The sequence below is a fragment of the Hirundo rustica genome, chromosome 5, assembly GCF_015227805.2.
Source record: "Hirundo rustica isolate bHirRus1 chromosome 5, bHirRus1.pri.v3, whole genome shotgun sequence".
NCBI lineage: Eukaryota > Metazoa > Chordata > Aves > Passeriformes > Hirundinidae > Hirundo > Hirundo rustica.
In genome coordinates, this window is record NC_053454.1 from 34,084,877 (window position 1) to 34,104,324 (window position 19,448).

A 19,448-nucleotide genomic window follows, 5' to 3' on the forward strand; every position below is an offset into this window, starting at 1 on the left:
AAAAAAATGAGAATATGTCAAACAATAATTTATGGCAAAGCCCATAAGATTATTCATCAATATGGAATTACAGAAGACAAAAGTTTGAATTTTGTCTTCATTTAATTCTGTAGTAGCCAAGTGATTTCAGAGTTCCTCAAACTCAAGATCACCAAGTAGAATCAAACAGATGTTATCATTACACCATCTGGTAGCCTGAGAGAAGAAACATAATGACCACAGAGGGAACAGGTCCAGCCGTCCGAAACAGCACAACCGCGTTTCCATTCAGCATGTGGAACAACTGCAGGGTATAGAACATATGAAGTAAACAGTCATGTTTATCTAACAGTAGAGTAAATTTGTGATTTTTGTCTTTTAGTAGGAACAGAAGAAGCAGCTTCTGTTCCTTCTGATTCTTATTTACATACTTGGCAGAATACTACAGAAAGCAGAAGAGCCAGGAATAAGGCATTAAGATGTTCTGCTCTGGTATTTCTTAAAGGGAGACAGGGTTCAGATGTATCTTCACATCCAAACCTGTACTACTGGTACTACTCCCCTTAAGTAGCTGAAGTCAAAGCTGAACCACACTCCACAACTAAAAAAAATCCTACCCCAGAAGATAACTATTCTTACAATACCTTTTATGTCTAGGCTTTGCTGCAAATTAATCCCTCTTAATTCTTGTCATATCTAAATCAGTTTATGCCAATCTCCTTTCTTAAAAATTTTATATATTGCTCTCCTCATTATTCCCATTTTTTAGGTTTAGCAAACAAAAAAAGTCTGCTTTTGATGCTTTTAATATTTAATTTTTTTGAATGATCAATAACCAAACATTTTGTTTGTCCTTTCAGAAAATTAAACAACTTGTGTCTCCAAATTGTTTTATTGGATCCTTACACATTATGCTCCTAAAGATCTATAAAGATCAAGTGAATCTTGTTTCAGCAGTTTCTATCTCTTGTGCCTTTGCCACAGCCTATCAACCCAGTAAACAGCAATGTTTGCCATGCCTCAAATTCATAAAGGGTGATAGAGGCATGAAGTGTTTTCATATTTGTCAAAAGATGTCTGCCAGGAATTTTAGCACATCCTGAGCTCTGCTACTGCTGAAAGGAAGGAAAACACTTGTTTAGGGAAGAAAAAATCTGGAACCGGCCATACATGTAACAATAGGGCATGGTAAATATGCTGTCCCCATATTCCTCCCTAAAGCATTCGAGGAAATTCCCCATCTTGCATTTTCATTGTTAATTATTCCTACTTAGTGCTTCTGCTTGTTCTCACCAAATTGAAAGCCTATATTTTTCTATTATTTCTACAATTTATTAGTATTATTTTAAGCCCAGGACAGCAGCAATATTAGCATATACACAATTTCCAAAACTATCAACAACGCCATAGAATAATATCACATCCAGTACAGAATTTTACAGAATTACCCTCCTCCCCTCCCACCCCAGTTACTGTGGAAAAGAGTGATTGCATATAAGTATTACATCTTTTTAACCCAAAAAGCTTGAAAAATGCTTTTAGTCTGATCTTATCTAGATCACAGTTCCCTAGCTTGCTTAAAAGAATGCCATGTGTAATTATCCAAGCTGCAGTTTACTAAATTAAAGTCTAATATCTTCTAACCCTTAAGGAGACAGAATAGGACTGACTTATTCCCTAGGAATCTATGATGTTCAATCTTAGTATCTCTTGCAGATGTATAGAAAGAAGAGTTTGATAATTTCAGGTCCCCCAGGGAAATTCAGGTAAGATTATTAAGCACAATTCTTTGGATATTTTTTCAGGTCTTACTCTCAGCCCTTTCTTGAGCTTTTGAAATTTCACCATCCTTAAGTTCTCAAATATGATGTTACTATACATCAGGTAAAGATTTGTTTATTCCCTCATGCATATCTTACGGCTTTATAAATCAAAAAATCTTTGCACCTAAGACCCAAATAAAAGATAGTTCTTTGTTTCTAGTTGAGCTTAACCTCACAGTTAGATAATGTGTATTTAATTTTATAAGTTCATCACTTTTTGTATAATTAATTTTTTATATTTACTAAAATCATTGGCTTCTCACATCATCCATCCAAGAGTCCAATACTGACCCCTGAATCTTTCACTGCTTTCTAAATTGGAAAGGACACTTCTTACCTCACACAAAGAGGCTAACAGAATGTGAGATAGTTAATTAACTGTTTATGTTTAATTTTTATGGTTTTACATAATTGTATGCAATTTGTCCCACCAGCTCCTTTGATCTTTCAGTGAAGATTTCCTTTAAAATTATCATAAGCTGTTTAGCTAGCACTAACTTTCACGCACAGAAGGCATTTTCCAAACTTCTGGGTATGTTTAAAAATGAAAATACAGTCTGTTATGTTTTTTAAATACAACTAATTTTCAAAACGGATGTTTCAAAATGGGGTATCTATATTAGATTGCAGAAGACAAAGCCTTTAAAAAAAAAAAAAAAAATCTAAACACAGAAGACAAAACCAGATAAAATCCAAGACCACTCAAAATAAGTGTCTCATTTGCCCAGGTTGACCTGTGCCAGCTCAGGAAAGATAATACAGGGAGGTCTCAGTTAACCACACGTGTGCATGAAGACCTACATGATGTAGACTGTTCCTCAGCTGGTTTTCCTAACAAGATGAACTTAATAGCAAGTTGTCAGGTGTTCCTTTATGCTGCCACAGAAACTGTTGGAGGATGTTGTTGCTCTTGAATAAATTAAGGAATTACATGCTTACTGCAGCAAATTATTTTATATGCCTTTGTTGCCCATATATTCAGCTTACCTACTACTTCAGCTCAGTTAGGCTCTTCTTGTTCTCAACACTTCATCCTCTCTGACATATAAACTTAAACTGGTTTCTTTAATGTTAGGATAGAAATTAGGGACTACAAATTTCCACAAGCCACAGGGGGCATTGTATACTTTTAGAAGATTATCAACAAAAAATATAGGCCACTGTCTAAGAAAAGTTTAAAACCGGACAGTAATTCCAAAACAAATGTGCTGCTTAAACAAAGCCTTGGGATAGTTGTCCCTCTGGCATATGAAAGCAATGAGAAACATCAGCTATCCCTGGTGAGAAGACTATGTTAACATCTGTATCTCATTTTAAGCACTAGATTAATTTTTTTTCATAAGACTTGTCTAGCTTCTCTGCTCTGTAATATCCCACCCTTAACATATAAAGTGACCCTAAGAAAAGCAGTTCAGCCCTGTAATTCTACTACTCCCACGATAATAGCATCCCAGATAAGGAATATCTATCAAATGTGTCAGAACATTATCTGTTCATTCCAGTCTCCTTTTTTGCCTTATTTTTCTTATCTTCCAGCAGCACACACCTTGGCTTTTACTCAACATCACTCAGAAAGCTCGTAGATAAATAAAACAAATAAATAAATAAAACCTGAAAAAATAAAATAAAAAAAAACTACCAACATCAAACACACCCTCACACACTCTTTTTCCAAGTCCGGAGGTTTTTTCAAACTCTATTTTTTCTTTTCCGTGACAAAACGCAATCTGCCTAGAAAACTTTTCCATCTTCTGAAAGCCTTGCAGTGAGAAAAGGAGGTGCAAGGAGGTAGAACAGTATGGGACAGGGCAGAGCAGGGCAGGACAAGGTGCACGGCTCTGGCTTTGCCAGGACTAGCCGTGAACCCACGGTGGGCACAGGAGGGTGAAGCTGCTGGAAGCAGCGGCTGGGAGCGGCTGCAGACCAGGGGCAGGGAGGCAGCACCGGGAGGTGACTGCCACTGCCCTGTGGGACAACAGGTCCAGAGACAAACCATGAGCAAAGAGCAGGGGAATTCCATGCCCTTTTTTTCCACTGGCGAGGCTTCTCCTCAAGCCTCCAGGATCCCTAAGCTTCTGAAGATATTCTCCAGACATGAAACAGCTCCTGCAGCAGATGAAAGTCTAACCCACTTAGATGTGTCTAAGTTCATGGCCCTGGTGCACGGCATCCCCAGGGGTGCTCACAGAGCTGGCAGGTGTCTCTGTGAGACTGCCTGTCCTTTTTGAAGTGTTTCTGATGACTTGAAGGCAGTTGCCGTCACACGCCTCTTTACGACAAGCAAAAAAGGAACCACAGGCTGGTCAGCCTTAATTGCGTTCTCAGAAAAGCTGCGGACCAAAGAATGTGTAGAAGCCATTTCTTCTTGCCTGACCAACCTCAGTGCCCTATAAACTATGCAATATGGTTATTATACATTTAAAATAAATGGAAAAATAAATTCCTTTGCAAATAAGTATTGCTATATAAAATGGACACACACGGGTCATGGAGTGCATTGAAGGAAAAGCAGATGTCAAATTAGAGAAATTGTTTCAATTAAAATCTGAGAACAGTTGCTCTTTATTTTAGCAAAATGCTAAAAAAATGAAATTTGTTTAGATTTCTCAGAAATACCCACTTTGATTATTTCTTACCTTTTTTTTTTCAATTTTTTCTATGTAGATAATTAAGGAAACCTTCAGACACATTTCATTGGTTACAGCGTAACACATTTTCAGAGTTTTATAAAATTGTATTTATTGCTGCTATCATTTTTTGCCTTTTAAAATATTAAAGGTATTTCATTTTCTAACAGCTTATTTGTACAGTGTATATAAACCCATGGCCTCTCTAGTAAAATTATATCCAATGACTATGGTAAAAATTTGAAGTTCATGCCCAATAAGATCTATGAGAAAATGCTGTGGAGAAGCACAAACCAGAAAAAAAATTGTCCTCTTAAGGTGAAAAGTAAATTCACCTTAATTGCTTGAAAATATCAAATATTTTATTTATGAAAAATCTAATCATCTCTTTACTGCTGACATCTAAATGCCACACTTTATGAATTCTTCATATGTTACATGTGGTCTCTGGAAGCCCACATACCTCACACATGGATACTATAATAATATACAGAAGAGCTTTTAAACAATGTGTAAGACAAATGTGTAGGCATGTTGAGATGATGCTACAGAGTTCATGACCTTAGAGCTCTTTACCAACCTTAATGATTCTATGATTTTATGATGCAGTTAATGCTGCCTATGAAGAGAGTTAAAGCTATAGCAATTTAATCAATATCTTATTATAAGTATGATATGAGAACTTGTGAAAAAGCCTTGCTACCCAACATCCACAAAAATATGAACAATCCTTACTTGTAGACTCTCAGAGCTTATTAAAACTAAAAATGTTTCTCTAAATTAAACCATTTATGAAAAACAGGAGGAAAGTTTCTAGCTATTTCTTTCCCTTGTAGATTTTTAATAAAATCCAGGTATGACTTAATCAATCCAGAATACTCCATCCACCATAGACAACATAGTTCAAGGACAGTTCTCTGAGCCGGCTTTTAGCTACTGAATCTAGAAGTTGCACTAAAATGAAACAAAGCTTTATTTTTTAAAAGTTACGTTTTTTATATTGCAAACTGCAAAGAATACGGTGAAAATCAATTTAAAATACACTTGAAACTAACAGTACCTTCGAATTATGAGGAAAGATTGTGTTTTACTCTAAATTTACAATTTAGACTGTTTTTTATCATGTATAGTAGGAATTTTCAAGGAACTCTGGCAGAAGAAGAAATTATGCCTTAATATACTTCTTAAAGGAAAAAAGGAGTACTGAAAATTATGGTAACAAAAGATTTACTTTTTTTTGGTCCAAATGTCTATAAAAACTGGCTTAAGGTGTAGCTTTCATATTTTACTGGTTACTGTATTGTGTCAATTTAATGTAATTTACACTTTCAATATACTTCTTTTATCGGAACTGAACAATCACTTCAATACAGTAATAGTGTGTTTCACTAACTTTTCTTTCCTCTAAAGATTTCAGGGTGAACTAATTATAGCCAAGACACCAAATATAAACATCCTGATCTCACTAACACTACAGTTATTTTATCTTTATTACTGAAGACCTTTGCCTACATGCAACAGTACATCATGATTTAGTTCACCAAGACTGACAGGCTACTCTTTACAATTTGACAGGATGTCACTGTAGTAGGTATGCTGACTATTTAATAGCCTTAGAAAGTCTCTTATGGCCTTCACTAACTCATAAAATTAATTTTCATTGTCCTCTCACATGAGTACTGATGACAAAGTGTAATCTCATTACAAGAGAGAAAACATCTAATAGTTTCCTATATAGAACTTTTTTCTTCAGTGATTTAATGTATAAAGTTTTGCCTTGCATGAATTATATGCAGAGCTTTAAAGCACATTGTAACCTTTCTTTATTTCAATGGTCCTCTTTTGTTGTACTGTACAAAGCCTCAGAAGTGACGTTGTCAAACTGTTACGAATCTACCTGATGCATGTCAAAGCCTCACCACTCAGCACGGGTGACTAGACACCTGAGCAGTAAAAAACCATAGCGAATTTTTACTCTGTATCTTCACTACTGTGTGTCCATGTATGACTACCTCAGCAAAGCAGTATTAGCTCTTGGCTAAAAGCATTCATCTGGGCTGAAAGGCTGTCAGCAGCAATATGGTAGATGTCAATTAGAATAAAGTATGCGATGCAAACACATTTGCCAATTACATGCATTAGGCCTCATAATGGCTGATGTCACAAATGTAGTTTGGTGATAAATTATCTTAAGGACAGTAATTACATTTTTCCATCAGTTGAATATACCCATTTTGAAGTTACAAAACAAAATCCACAGAGAAAGTCTCCCTTCAGACAACAGAAGCCACCAAAATGTCAGGGTGTGTGGTTGCTTGCTGTATGATTTTTTTCAAGTTAGATCCAGCTTTGGCTTCTAAGTATTCAGAATTAGGTTGAAGAGACTGAAGAATAAATAAATAACCAAAAACAGGTACTAAGAAAAAAAAAAAAAAATTACATGGGCCAGATCATTTGGATCCAGTCCAACTCCTCATCCAATACGGGGAGGACGGCATCCATCAAGCTAAGAAGAAATGATAACAGTGATGGAGACAGTGGCAGTTGCATATAAAGCTACCTGGCAGAACAGCCAGTACTGGCAACTTTTAGGTCATTAGTTAGCTCAGGATGGGGAGTTGGGCTCAATGATCCTTATGTGTCCCTTTCAACTTGAGATAGTCTATAACTCTATGATTTAATACTTTCCTTAATGTTAATATTAACAAATATTAATACAAACACCTTAGTTTAAACAGAACTGAGAAAGGCTCTATAATCTGCATTATGGCATGAACATATGATAAAAAAGACATTTGTAAATATAATGTGCTAAAGTTATGTAGTTTTTCATGAACAGCTTGTCATATATGGCAGGAATGTGACCTTTGCAGGGGGATATAAATATATACACACACATATATGCACATACACACATCTATGCAACAAGAATCAGGATTTAGGGTCTAGCAGTGACAACTGCTGCCAGAACAAGTGAAATCCAGCAGGTATGAAAATTAACTGCTGGCAAAACCAATTGGGTTAATTATTTCTCTAGTGAAACTGCAACCATACAGAATGGAAATAACTACATTCAGAAAATAATGAAAAAAAACCTTTTATCTACCATAAAAAGGGAGCACAAACTGAAGTTAGGCCTAAAACTTCTAAAAAATGGTTAAGCAGAAATTATTTGTATTATATAGTATGTATTAACATCACTGCTAATATATGAGGGAGTATACATTGAGCATCTAAATTCCCTTTATCATGTAATGGAAAGGGAGTGCCTTTAAAAGACACTGACATTTAGGACTCTTAAAATAGGTGCCTCAAGTTTGGACAGTGTGGCTAGATCTCAATGTACATGCCCATCTCCTGTTCATTGATTGGCATACTCTGATCAAACTACTAAAAACAGGGAAAGTCTAGCACCAAAACAAATACAATTTAATAGCTGAACAACTACTGAGTTTAGAAAAATACTTAGGTAGTTAAAAAAAATAACTAGAAGTTATTAGAATAAGAGTCAAGAAATCAGAACTAAAAATGTTTGATTTATTTTGGGGGATTAAATAGTTACTAGATCTGTCTTAGTTAAGGAAGCAGAAAAAGAGACAAACAAGAATAAAATGCAGACCACCGTTCAGAACAAAACTAACCAAAATATTAATTCTGAGAAAACTATTGAGATTCATACATTGCATTTTGAAAAAATTCAAATGAAAGAGCAAATACCACATAGCAAAACTAGTGTATATGCAGGAAAAAGCTTAAGCCGATTTTGCAATACTGTCAGGAAACAACCTTCCATTAAATACTTGAAGTTTCCACAGAGTTTCTGTCCATATTCATGTTCTCCCAAACTATTTTACCCAACACAGGTCTTGGTCACTTGTCTCTCCTATTTCCAACATCCCCTTACTGATCTTTCTGCATCAATAAAAGCATATTACCAAGTAAATGTCAAGTCCTACACATAGTTTTAATAAATGTAATGTGCATTATACTGGTTACACGTTAACTCAGAATATCTATTGTTTTCTTCTAGATTCTACTAAACTTTGATGTAATTTCATTTCTGCACTAAAGGCAAAGTTGAGAATTTAGAAGAAAATCTGAATTTTTTCAAAGAAAGTCTCAGGAAGGCTTGTAAAATGCCTATTTTCAACTTCTTTTTGGCAGCAATGGTTAGTTTTTAAATCCAGCTCATGAAAACAGTCTGTTGTTTTTTGGGATTTTGAAAATAAGAACAGGATAAAAGGATAAAATAGGAAAAAGGAATAACCTCCTTCTGTAGAAGTCTTAACATATCCCTGCACCTGTCGTAGACCTCAGCCCGTAAAGAGAACAGTGATTCCATATTCGGTTTCCAGTTCCTACCAGATTTAGATTCATACATTTTTAATAGGAGTACAAGGACATATCTGCTCCTCTTTTTCCTCTTTTAAGAGTGACTGCAAGAACCTGATGAGGGCTATTCCCTGGATGGATTTAAGTCACAGAGCTAAAGGGGATTTTCCTACACATTGTTCAAGTTAGAATGTAATCAAGTCAAGCCAAAGTCAGCTGATGTTTTACAGAACTTAATTCAAAAATCTGACATTTTATGGACGAGTTCATTATAACAAGGTAGAACAGCTGAATAGTAGTTCAGCTTTTGGAGAATGAAATCCAGGTATTTTCTTTAAATTTAAAAGGGGTAGTAAGATCAGAGGGGAAGACAGGAAGCAATTGAGTTAGCAGCTTTCCACCATTTGAGTAACATATAAATAGGTAGGTCTAGCTTCCTTAATGAAAAATCCTTTCTCCCAACTCTATTTCAAATACAGCATTGATTCAATCAATCACACTTTATCATTCTCAGCATGAACTTAGATGAACTGTTTGCCACTGATTTGACTATTCTCCTCAGAAGAATACACCAATAATTATCTAACATATTTTCTTCTAATTCTTGCTATAGTTCTCCATTGATAGCTTCTTTTTACCAGCACGTAAAAGAAAGGTTTTGTTAAAATACAGCCAATAGACTGCTGTGTTAGTATTGACATAACTTACTTGATCTCTCTTCTATAAACTGAATCTAGAGAATGAAGCAGAGACAGAATAAATCTAATGTTCCTGAGTGAGAAATAACATTACTCCAAACACACATAGTACCAAATCTTATCTCTTATTATTTAGTGACATAAGTAATTCTGGAGAAACAGACCAATGGGTTTAGGTGACTGCTCATTCTAGGTACTCATCTTAATATCTCAGGGTATTTAAACATCTTTGAAACACAAAACAGAAAATAAACCCTGCCCACTAGAAACCCGCCCCAAAAATCCCCAAACCAAACACCACCACAGGTTCACTGCGCTGAGAGTTGAAACTATGATACAAGGAAAGGTCAAATGACTAAAATCAAAATTATTTTGATTAGGAGATATGATGGTGAGAAGAGGAAAGGCTAGTCAGTGAAATGTGGGTATCACCAGAACATGATGTGAACACTTGTTAGTTTCACAGCTGGAAGAAAAAATACCCACGTTTAAGTTTACTCACGTTTTAGTATCCAAAAGAATCTGTTTAAGCTAATAAAACCTATGCAGAGTAAATTACATTGTACAGCTGAAGTGATCTATCTGTGCAACACTCCATTTTATTGAACCAGTTCTTATATCACATAGGGCACTTCTAACTTATGGACATTTGACTCTTAACTCTGGTTTGTACTTTTTACCTTCATAGACTGCAGAGTCACATATACCACAGTTTGGGGGCAAAGATATCCATTTTAGCCACCTTTCTAACTCCTTTATCATTCTTTTCTTCAGAGTGCTATTAAGATACAGTCTCCTGATGGCTATAAAAATGAGAAATCTGAAAATGACTGTATGTGCTATGTCTTGAAGCTATACTAAAAGTCATTAAAATTATCCAATAAAGAATGGAGTTAATAATTCGTTTCAGGTTTGATATATTAGTGGAATGCTCTATCATCACAAGAATCTTTGTTCTTTCAATAATCTATCCCTATGAAGTTTTTACATTAGGTGCAAAATTGGTTGTCTCAATGACAGGTACCTTCTTCTTTAAGGAAAGGCAGTTCTTGCACTTAAAATATACTTGCCTAATCAGGATTCTGCAGGGAACATATGAGCACTGGCCTATATGTAGCAAAAAAAAAGTTTAAGTAAGCAAAATCAGCCTAAAATTAATATTTTTTTTCAATAATGTTACAACTATGAGAAATTCCTTATCTTTGCTCAAGGTATTACATTCTTGTCTAAAATTATCATTTGTTAAGTCATATGCTCACATCTGTTGTATTTACGTGTCAACTTCACATTAATCTGAAGAATACATGCACATAAATACAGCAAAGAAAACAGAAATACAGAACAACCTGAATTAATCTACAAACTACATTCTGAAATAACCAAGAGTTCTACTTGAATTTTTTAAAAATGTTTTTACTGTCTAAGAAGTAGATGTATCCAGGTTCAATTAATTCTACATTAGAGAATCAACTGCCTTGCATAAAAGAAGTCTGCAACAACACAATTGTGAAAATATTTAAGCAGCAATTGTTTTCAAAAAGTATTCCCTTCTAGAGGGCCAGCTAACTTTGAATACTATGGAGGTGAAAAAATCTGATACCGGAAAAATGAGCCTTCATTGCCAGAGGAAAAAATATATAGTCCAATAAACACGGCTCCCATGTGTCCCAGCATTAATGTCTTAAAACATTCCATGTATCAGCCCATAGAATTTGGATAGTTGTGACTCCTTCCAAACAGTATTATGCGTTTTAGGTAGGTTATTTACATGAAAAGCCATGCTGAATATTTAGTACCATGTTATTTTGCCAACAGTGATCTCAAAATAGGTTCATCATTCAAAAATAAATATTTTTTTAAGTAGGGTTGTTATTTACTCTAAAAGTTTAAAATTTTAATGGATTTTATCATAGCATATGAAAGACAAGCATGTACTTAGCAGTACATGTAGAGTACTTCTTTAAATAAAGAAAATTCTCTACCTTTTGCTTTCTTTTTTTAATAGGATATTGGTTTTCCTAAAAATTATTTTAAATGTTTGATATACAGCTTCACAGCACATAAGGGTCAGTGAAACCAACATATTTATACTTCAAAACTTCTCCAAAACTCATCATGCTAGCTCAGTATATTTTGTGACAAAAATCACAGACAACAATACAGTCAACTGAAAATTAATGGAGGGAAATTTTAGATTACTAACAAAGATTCAAAGGCATCTAAATTAACTGACTAGAAAGCTGAGGAACAATACAGGGGTGTTTTTTTGTAAATTTTTCTGGTTTTGATATGATTAAGAAAGCAATGAGCATATTAGAATGCATGAAGAATTACTTGAAAAATTACCCAAGAAATGTTATCCCGGCACACTCAGAGATCATGGATACCATCTTCTCTGGAATTGGCTACACAATATCAATCACCTCCTCTAAAATATCTCACCATTTGCAACAGTTCAGAAAGGAGAAATTGGAAGTGTAATTATTCAATCTGTAGAATTTTCAGGTAATCTTGAGGCAAAGAATATTCAACAACAGAATTTGACATTAGTGTGGATAATAAAAATATTCAGTCTCAAAAATTTTGAAGAGAAACATGAAAGTCTGATAACCAGTTTTGACATAAAAAAACCAGATTTGAGGCAACTTTGTAGCAAAAATACACAGAAGATATCCAAACAATGAGTATGGTGTAACTCTCACTTAACGTGAGACATAACCAACACCACTCTAGGCATGCTATTAAGCAGCAAAACCAGATTCAGTTCTTCCTATTCTTACCCTTTGATAGTGTAAAATTATGGGAATAAATCATAAGCCTGTAATTATTTTTATTTTTTTTTTAAGTCTAACTATCCAACCATCTACATAAACATAAGCAAGGCCATCTATGTTTTGTCAGCACATATATGTGACCTACTAAAATGTATTTTTTTTCTTCTGGACCTGAAACAGCTTTTGTAGTTTCTACTCATATGGTTTCTTGAGTCAATATATTGGAGTTTCCCCTTACTACAATGGAGTTTGGAAATAGAAGAAGCAATGTTGTGTTTTCTCTGCCACTATTCAGCCATGTAAGAGTACTTAGGAGCCTGGCAATTAATTACCTAGAATAGAGCTGGAGAGGGTAGGGAACAGCCTATGATACTCTGCATTCATTGTCTCAAACATCTCTGATGTCCTTCCTTTTATTTGGGTCACAAAAAGGCTTATTTCCAACATAAATACATGTTCCATACATGCAGCTTAAAAATTTATATTTACTTAAATTTATATTTTTACACATTAAAAATTTATATTTATTTTTGAAAATTATGAGAACTCCAGATTAAAAAAAAAACTTTAAAAATGTGCATTTCCTATCTCTGCCTGCTAATAAAGTTTTTTAATAAATGCCCCAGAAAGTGGGATTTTAGGCAGTTCAGAGTAGTCTTGGAATGCTACTTCTAGTACTTCTCAGAATACATTCAATTTTATTAATAGTTCATGCTGTCAAATTACAGTTTTTCTCTACTAAATATAGTCTTCTAAAGGCAAAGTATTAATGTTTAAAAAATAAATCCTGTTTACTATGCAGGCTTCTCTGTCAAATCACAGCCTTCTATGTTTCTCAGAAATGCACAAGTACAATAGCTAAGTAATGCACACATTATCTTTCAGTCTTTTATCTCAGAAGATAACTTCCCCAAGAACCAAAGCTCAGCAAATTAATGTATAAATATGCTTTAGCTCATGGGTCAAGTGCAAACAGTTCCAGTGAATGGGGTGACATCAGACTGGTGACCTGTCACTAGTGGGGTTACACAGGACTCCATTCTCTGCCCTCTGCTCTTCAGCATCTTCATAAACGACTTGGACACAGGACTAGAAGGGATACTACACAAGTTCACAGACGATACAAAATTGGGAGGAGCCGCTGACTCCCTCAGAGGCAGAGAGGCCCCCGTACAGGGGGCCCTGATAAATCAGAGGACTCCATAACCACCAACCAAATGAAGTTTAACAAAAAAAGTGCTGGATTCTGCACTTGGGATGGGGCAAGCCTGGAAATACATGCAGACTGAGGAATGAGATTCTGGAAGGCAGTGCCACAGAAAGGGACATGGGAGTCCTGGTTGACAGAAAGTTGAACATGAGTCAGCAGTGCCCTGACAGCCAGGAGGGCCACCTGTGTCCAGGGATACATCAGGCACAGCATCGCCAGCAGGGCAAGGGAGGAGATTGTCCTGCTCTGCAGCAGCCTCGCCTCAGGTGCTGGGGGCAGTTTTGGGCACCACAATGTAAGGAAGATAGTAAGCTACTAGAGAGTACCCAAAGGAGGGCCACAAGGATGGTAAAGGCCATTGAGTGAAAGCTGTATGAGGAGCAGCTGAGGTCACTTGAACTCTTCAACCTGGATAAGAGGGGACTGAAGGGAGACCTCATCGGAGTCTACAGCTGCACAGTCACATTATCAAGCCTGAGAGAGTTCCAGAAGTGTCTGTCAATACTGTTGGGCACATGGTGTGATTGTTGGGACTCTTGTGTGCAGGCCAAGAGTCTGACTTGATCATCCTTGTGGGTCCCTTCCAACTCAGCTTATGCTTTGATACTGTGAAAATACTGGCAGCAGTATTTTTCACAGTCTACTCTTGGTCTATTTGCTCTATGATTTCAGCAGTCATTTCTGCACAGTGAGGGATCTTCTACTTTAAGTAGGAGTTAAATCACAGAACCGTTTATGCTGGAAAAGACCCTTCAGATCATTAAGTCCAGCTGTTAAACTAATGCTTAACCAGGTCCACTGCTAAGCCATGTCCATAAGTGCTAAGTCTACCCATCTTTTAAATACCTTTAGGGATGGTGACTTAACCACTTTCCTGGGTAGCCAAATGAGTTTGGTCTCCCATTCACTTAAAAAACAAACAAACAAACAAACAAACCACCAAAAAAACCCCACAGCTTTCCTAATAACCAATCTAAACCTACCATGGTGGGAGTTAGGGGTAAAATGTTGTATGGGAAAAGAGATTTTGAAGTGAAGAAACATAACTGAAATAAATACTGAGGGCACAAAGGATATTTTATGTGAAAAATGTAACACCTCTTGATTCTAGATTTTAATCCCTTAGTTTTTAAGGGCCATCAGGGCAGCAGAGCATATAACACAAGCCTCTGCCCATGACTAGTAACTACACAGTCCTCTATGACAAGGCCAATAACAGTACCCAGGCATAAACAACAAAAGGTGATATGCAAGAGCTATAGCGAAATTATTACAACTGAACTTTAACAAATGTACACAGATTGCTTAACTACTCTTCAAAAAATAATCCCCCTCTGTGTTGGCTCAATTAAAGAGAAATCAGTGAGATAGAAATAAAGATCCCAAGAAGCTGAATGAAAAACTCCCATGGAGTGAGAGAGCTTATCTTTTCAGTCTGTAATACTAAAAAAGATGAGCACTGAAAGAAATATAAAATAGATTTGTTTGAAAACTACTATAAAGTTCTTTAAGCATTTTTTTGTACCAAGGCAGATAGCATTACTATTAACTACTTTCTTTAGCAGTACAGTGCCCTGAATTCTCCTCTTCCTTGTGACAGCAACACATTGTTCAAATTGTTTCTGCAGAACAGAAATATTCAAAATATTGGTGCAAGAAAACCACTACTTCCAACACCCTACTTATAAGTGAAAATCCAACAGACCGTTGGGAGGAATTGTGGTAAAAATCTTCACAGACCAACCATTTCACATGAAAAGTAAAGTCTAATATTCTTGTGAGTACAGAGCATGAGTATTAAAATTGGTACAGTAAACTAATCCAGGTACAGAAAACTATATAATCATAGCATAATAAAGCTTTCACCCTGAAATTACTTTCATTAAAGCTCAATTTCATTCTTCTTTCATTGTGCTTTCAAAGTCAGTACTTCATAAAAATAAATTCTTATTTACCGTTTATTTAAGAAACACTTAAAAATATTTAGCAGGAATGTGAAGCATGTTTCTTTATTTTTTCTCATCTATATACAATAATTTCCTATTTATGGTGAGTAGCTATATATACAAGCTGAAGTAAACTACCTGAGCACAGACATATGTGCTAGTGACTTTTTTTAGCAATAAGCAGGCCAAACTAAAAAAAAAAAAAAAAAAAAAAAAATCACAAAATTTGCTCCTAATTAAAAAAAAAGAAAAAAGTCAAAGAATACATGTATTGATGCATGCATTTTATTAGAGAACTTCACTTACATTAATTATAAAACATATTTTTTAAAACCATTGAATTAATTGGGACAAACTATTTTTAAGAAAGAATACAACATCAAATCTCAAATTCTAAACCACAGAAAATTCTTAGTTACAGTAGTCATAAGTGGCTATAGCCTGACACATTTTGTAGTAATTTTGAGGTGCTGAATGACATCTGTGTGAATTCTATTTCTAGGCTGAAAAACAAAAGACCACATGTAGTAAAGATTACAATTCTGTGTAATGAAGCTCAATATTGTATGGCAATTATAATATTTAAAATTACAACCTCAGGAAAATTTACTGTTATTTTTCAAAAGCCATTTAATGACTTCTTCCACATCTTTGGTGTATTTAGTTTTGTTCCAGCATATTTATTTCTCCTTGACTGAATTATATATAAAAAAAGAAAATCTATATATTAAACATTCAAACATAAATATTACCCTGTGTTAATGACTATATTATTTTTACTAAGCTAAACGTTAAATTAACAGATCATGTTGACTTATATTTCCTATTTACTTGCTTGAGACAGAAATTATAAATTTTACTTATACTGATGTTTACTTAGCCAGTATTAGTTAATTGTATACCGTTGAAGCAGATCAGTGCACCCAAAATAAACTACTTCAATCTCTAGGGAAAACATTAAATCTCTAACTGATGTTTGAAGCAAGAGAACTGGCTGTACTGAATAGATATTTCATCTATTCTGAAGTAATTTCCTGGGCTTCTACCTTTGAACCTGCAATAAATCTCTCTTCCCTCAATCCCTCTTTCAGCACCTAAAATAGACCACATACTTTTGGTCAGACCAATGCTGAGCTAGAAGGCATCATAAATATCCTTGTAAGAGATGTAATTTGCATTAATACTGAAAACTAGTTACTATGTGATTTCATATTTCTAGTATTACCAAATCTTTTTGAATGAGAGTTGTTTTTTTTTTTTTTTTAGAGTTGGCAGGAGATCTTGCAAAATGAAAAAGGAGATCATAAATAGGATGCTCTTTACATCAAGTGCTTTTCCTTTGACATCATCAAGTAGTTTCTACAGTATGTACTGCTGTTGGCAGGGGTTAAGTAGGAAAGAACATTTTGCACACCAGTTGTCTAACTTTTCTGATGGAAAAGTAATGAATGTATGGTTTCCAGAGAAACTATATTACCTTGTCAAGGATTTTGTATTCTTCAGAGCATAGAAACTATGCAGGACTTTCTACAGGAGGTTGTTTTTTTTCTTTTTTTATCCTGAAATGGTTACAGATACAGAGATGAAAATCAGTTTTAGGGAGTGGTATAACCCAGGGTAATCTACAACCTTCATAATCCTTACACTGGCTTCATATGCTTATTTGCTTTCCAGCTGCCTTATTTTTTTTTTTTTTTTCCCTTTGGTCAGTAATTTCTACAGTGATTTTTTTTTTTGGCCATTGCTTTTTTTGTACAACCTATAATGATTAAGCCAAGAACAACAGAACTGTTTTTAATGTCACCCAGAAAATACTGTATTATATTAATTTTCCATGTTCAGAGAGAATCAGTCAGAAACATTGGCCAAGTTAAGCTACAAGACCAAGTCAGTTGTAAATACTTAGTGGGGAATATTTTGTTTTGTGGATAAGGTGGTAGTACAGATCTGTCCACATTATTATTGAGACGGTACTCCTATCAAAATGCATTTTGCCTGCTTTTAATACATTATTTTGGCAAATTCAGCATATGGCTTTCCTTTCAAATAATGAGGAATTTAGGAAGACAAGCATTTATACTCAAGGATGTAGGAAATACATTCTATTATTTGTAATTTTATTTCACTATTGTGGATATCACAATTATTCTTTTAGGGTCTGGTCACTAACATGACATAGTGAAATCAGTATGAATATGTTTCTGTACTGTAGTATGCACTATTAATAGACGATGCAATGTTACTGGTCATTTATGAATCATGGTACTAAATTACTATATATATTTAACCAGATTTTTCTGATATCAGAAAAAATGGCTCCATTTAAAGGTTCGTGTGAAGTGTGCTCTGCAGGAAAGTTGTTTCCACAAGCATCCAAAATTAAGAGTTCTGTCCATATGAGAACTTGTTTCAGAATGTGCAAATCAGCATCTGCCAAATTCCTTCTGATGAACAACTGAGAATGAAGGAGAAACCACATCATAATTCTGTTTCTAAGGATTTTGCTATGAACTTGAAAGATAATAAGATATCAGCATGAATGAGGAAATTCTTCTGTATTGCTAGTACAACCCAAAGGAATTAACTCCTAGTGTTCTCCTTGCTGCACTGTGACCAAAAAGATATGAAGTATATAGGGTTCGTCTATAGCTGGAAAGACACTTTATACATGTGTACGTAGTACAAAGGTTTCAGGATTAAAGCTATAGAGGAAATTTGATCAATTTATGAACAGTATCAGAGGACAGGTTGCTCATTACAATGAAGCTTTAGACTGGGTGACTTACAATCCCTTTTCAATAGCCTATCTTGAAAATTAAGGTAAGAGCTTCCACGTTTCTAAAACACTTTTTTCAGTTGAAGTTAACATGGCAAGAGCAAACAGATTCTCACTGTGTTTTTCAGCACATTTATTCTCACTTCATACTGTGATTCATCACAGTCTGGGTGCAGTGATTTGAAAGTCCTATAATGCACTAATGCATTACTGATAGCTATTTTCATTTATTAAAAGCAGTACCAGAATTCTTAGAGCATTTCAAAGCCTTGTTCTTCTATAGCAACTTTGGCAGAGACCCTGACACAGCTGAAAGTAGCTGAAACACTTTCACAAAAAAAATAATATATATATATATAAAGAAAAAGGCATCCACATGAAATGGACTCTGTTCTCAAGATACTGTACATAGAAAGTATTGTCTGTTCTCACTAATTAACAGGAACAGGCCACCTCCTTCCTTAGATAAATATACAATAGAGAGAAAAGAAAGCACCCTGCTACACAGCGCCCTCACAAGGGAAGATAACCACATAAGACATCCATCCTTTACCCTGCAGTGTGAGAGAGAACAATAGCACTGAAGGAAAAAGAATATTGAGGACCTGTGGTTGCTAACCATCCATGGCTACAGAAAGAAAGTGTATGTCAGTGCTTAGGATCCAGAAAGCATTTCACAATTTTTTTTTTTTCCCTTTAAGAAGCTGACAAATACTAATAAAGCTGAAAGATTCTGTATGTTGTACATCCAGGCTTTGCAGGGTTCTACGTGTAGTGGTGTTGTTGGTTCGGTTTTTCTTACACAAACTTTCACGCTAGTATTAGTCCTTTAGTATCACAAAATAAAAAAAAAGTGTTATAATGGGCCATCATTATACTCTGCAGTAAAGACACAAGACCAAATTAAATTTTAATAGAAACCAATTCTTTTCATATCCACTAATGAGTTACAGAATTGTAAATACAAAAATATTTATCAAATAGACATTTGTACATCATGAACCTAAACTGGAAGAAGTCAGAGTAAGAATCATATCCCCGTGATCACTAGACTAGTCCACAGTGATAAGGCACATCTAACACCGTGTCAGTGAGGTGATGTTAGGATCAGTAAAGCAAAGAGCAAAGTAGAGTCCTACAACACATCTGAGCAAATAATCAAGGGTCTGAGCTCACAGCTGTGTCCTACAACATAGCTGTTTCACAGTGCCTAACCCAAGGCAGCTATGCCAGCTCCTGGGCAGCTGTACCCACGCTGGAGCTGGACACAGTTTAGCCCTAGA

At 35.2% G+C, this 19,448-nt stretch overlaps 1 long non-coding RNA gene across 2 annotated transcripts in view; it reads right to left on the bottom strand.

The window, feature by feature from the left end:
- LOC120753086 (uncharacterized) overlaps positions 1 to 19,448 on the bottom strand; it is a 275,704-nt gene that overhangs the window by 233,626 nt on the left and 22,630 nt on the right. Inside the window, exons 2-3 of one of the 2 annotated variants that reach the window (XR_005700954.1) lie at positions 16,867 to 16,948; positions 15,768 to 15,892 (exon numbers count right to left, since the gene is read on the bottom strand). This is a non-coding gene — a long non-coding RNA (uncharacterized LOC120753086). Of the gene's footprint in view, positions 1 to 15,767; positions 15,893 to 16,866; positions 16,949 to 19,448 lie in introns of those variants that run through there. The other variant, XR_009207872.1, reaches the window with a different exon arrangement.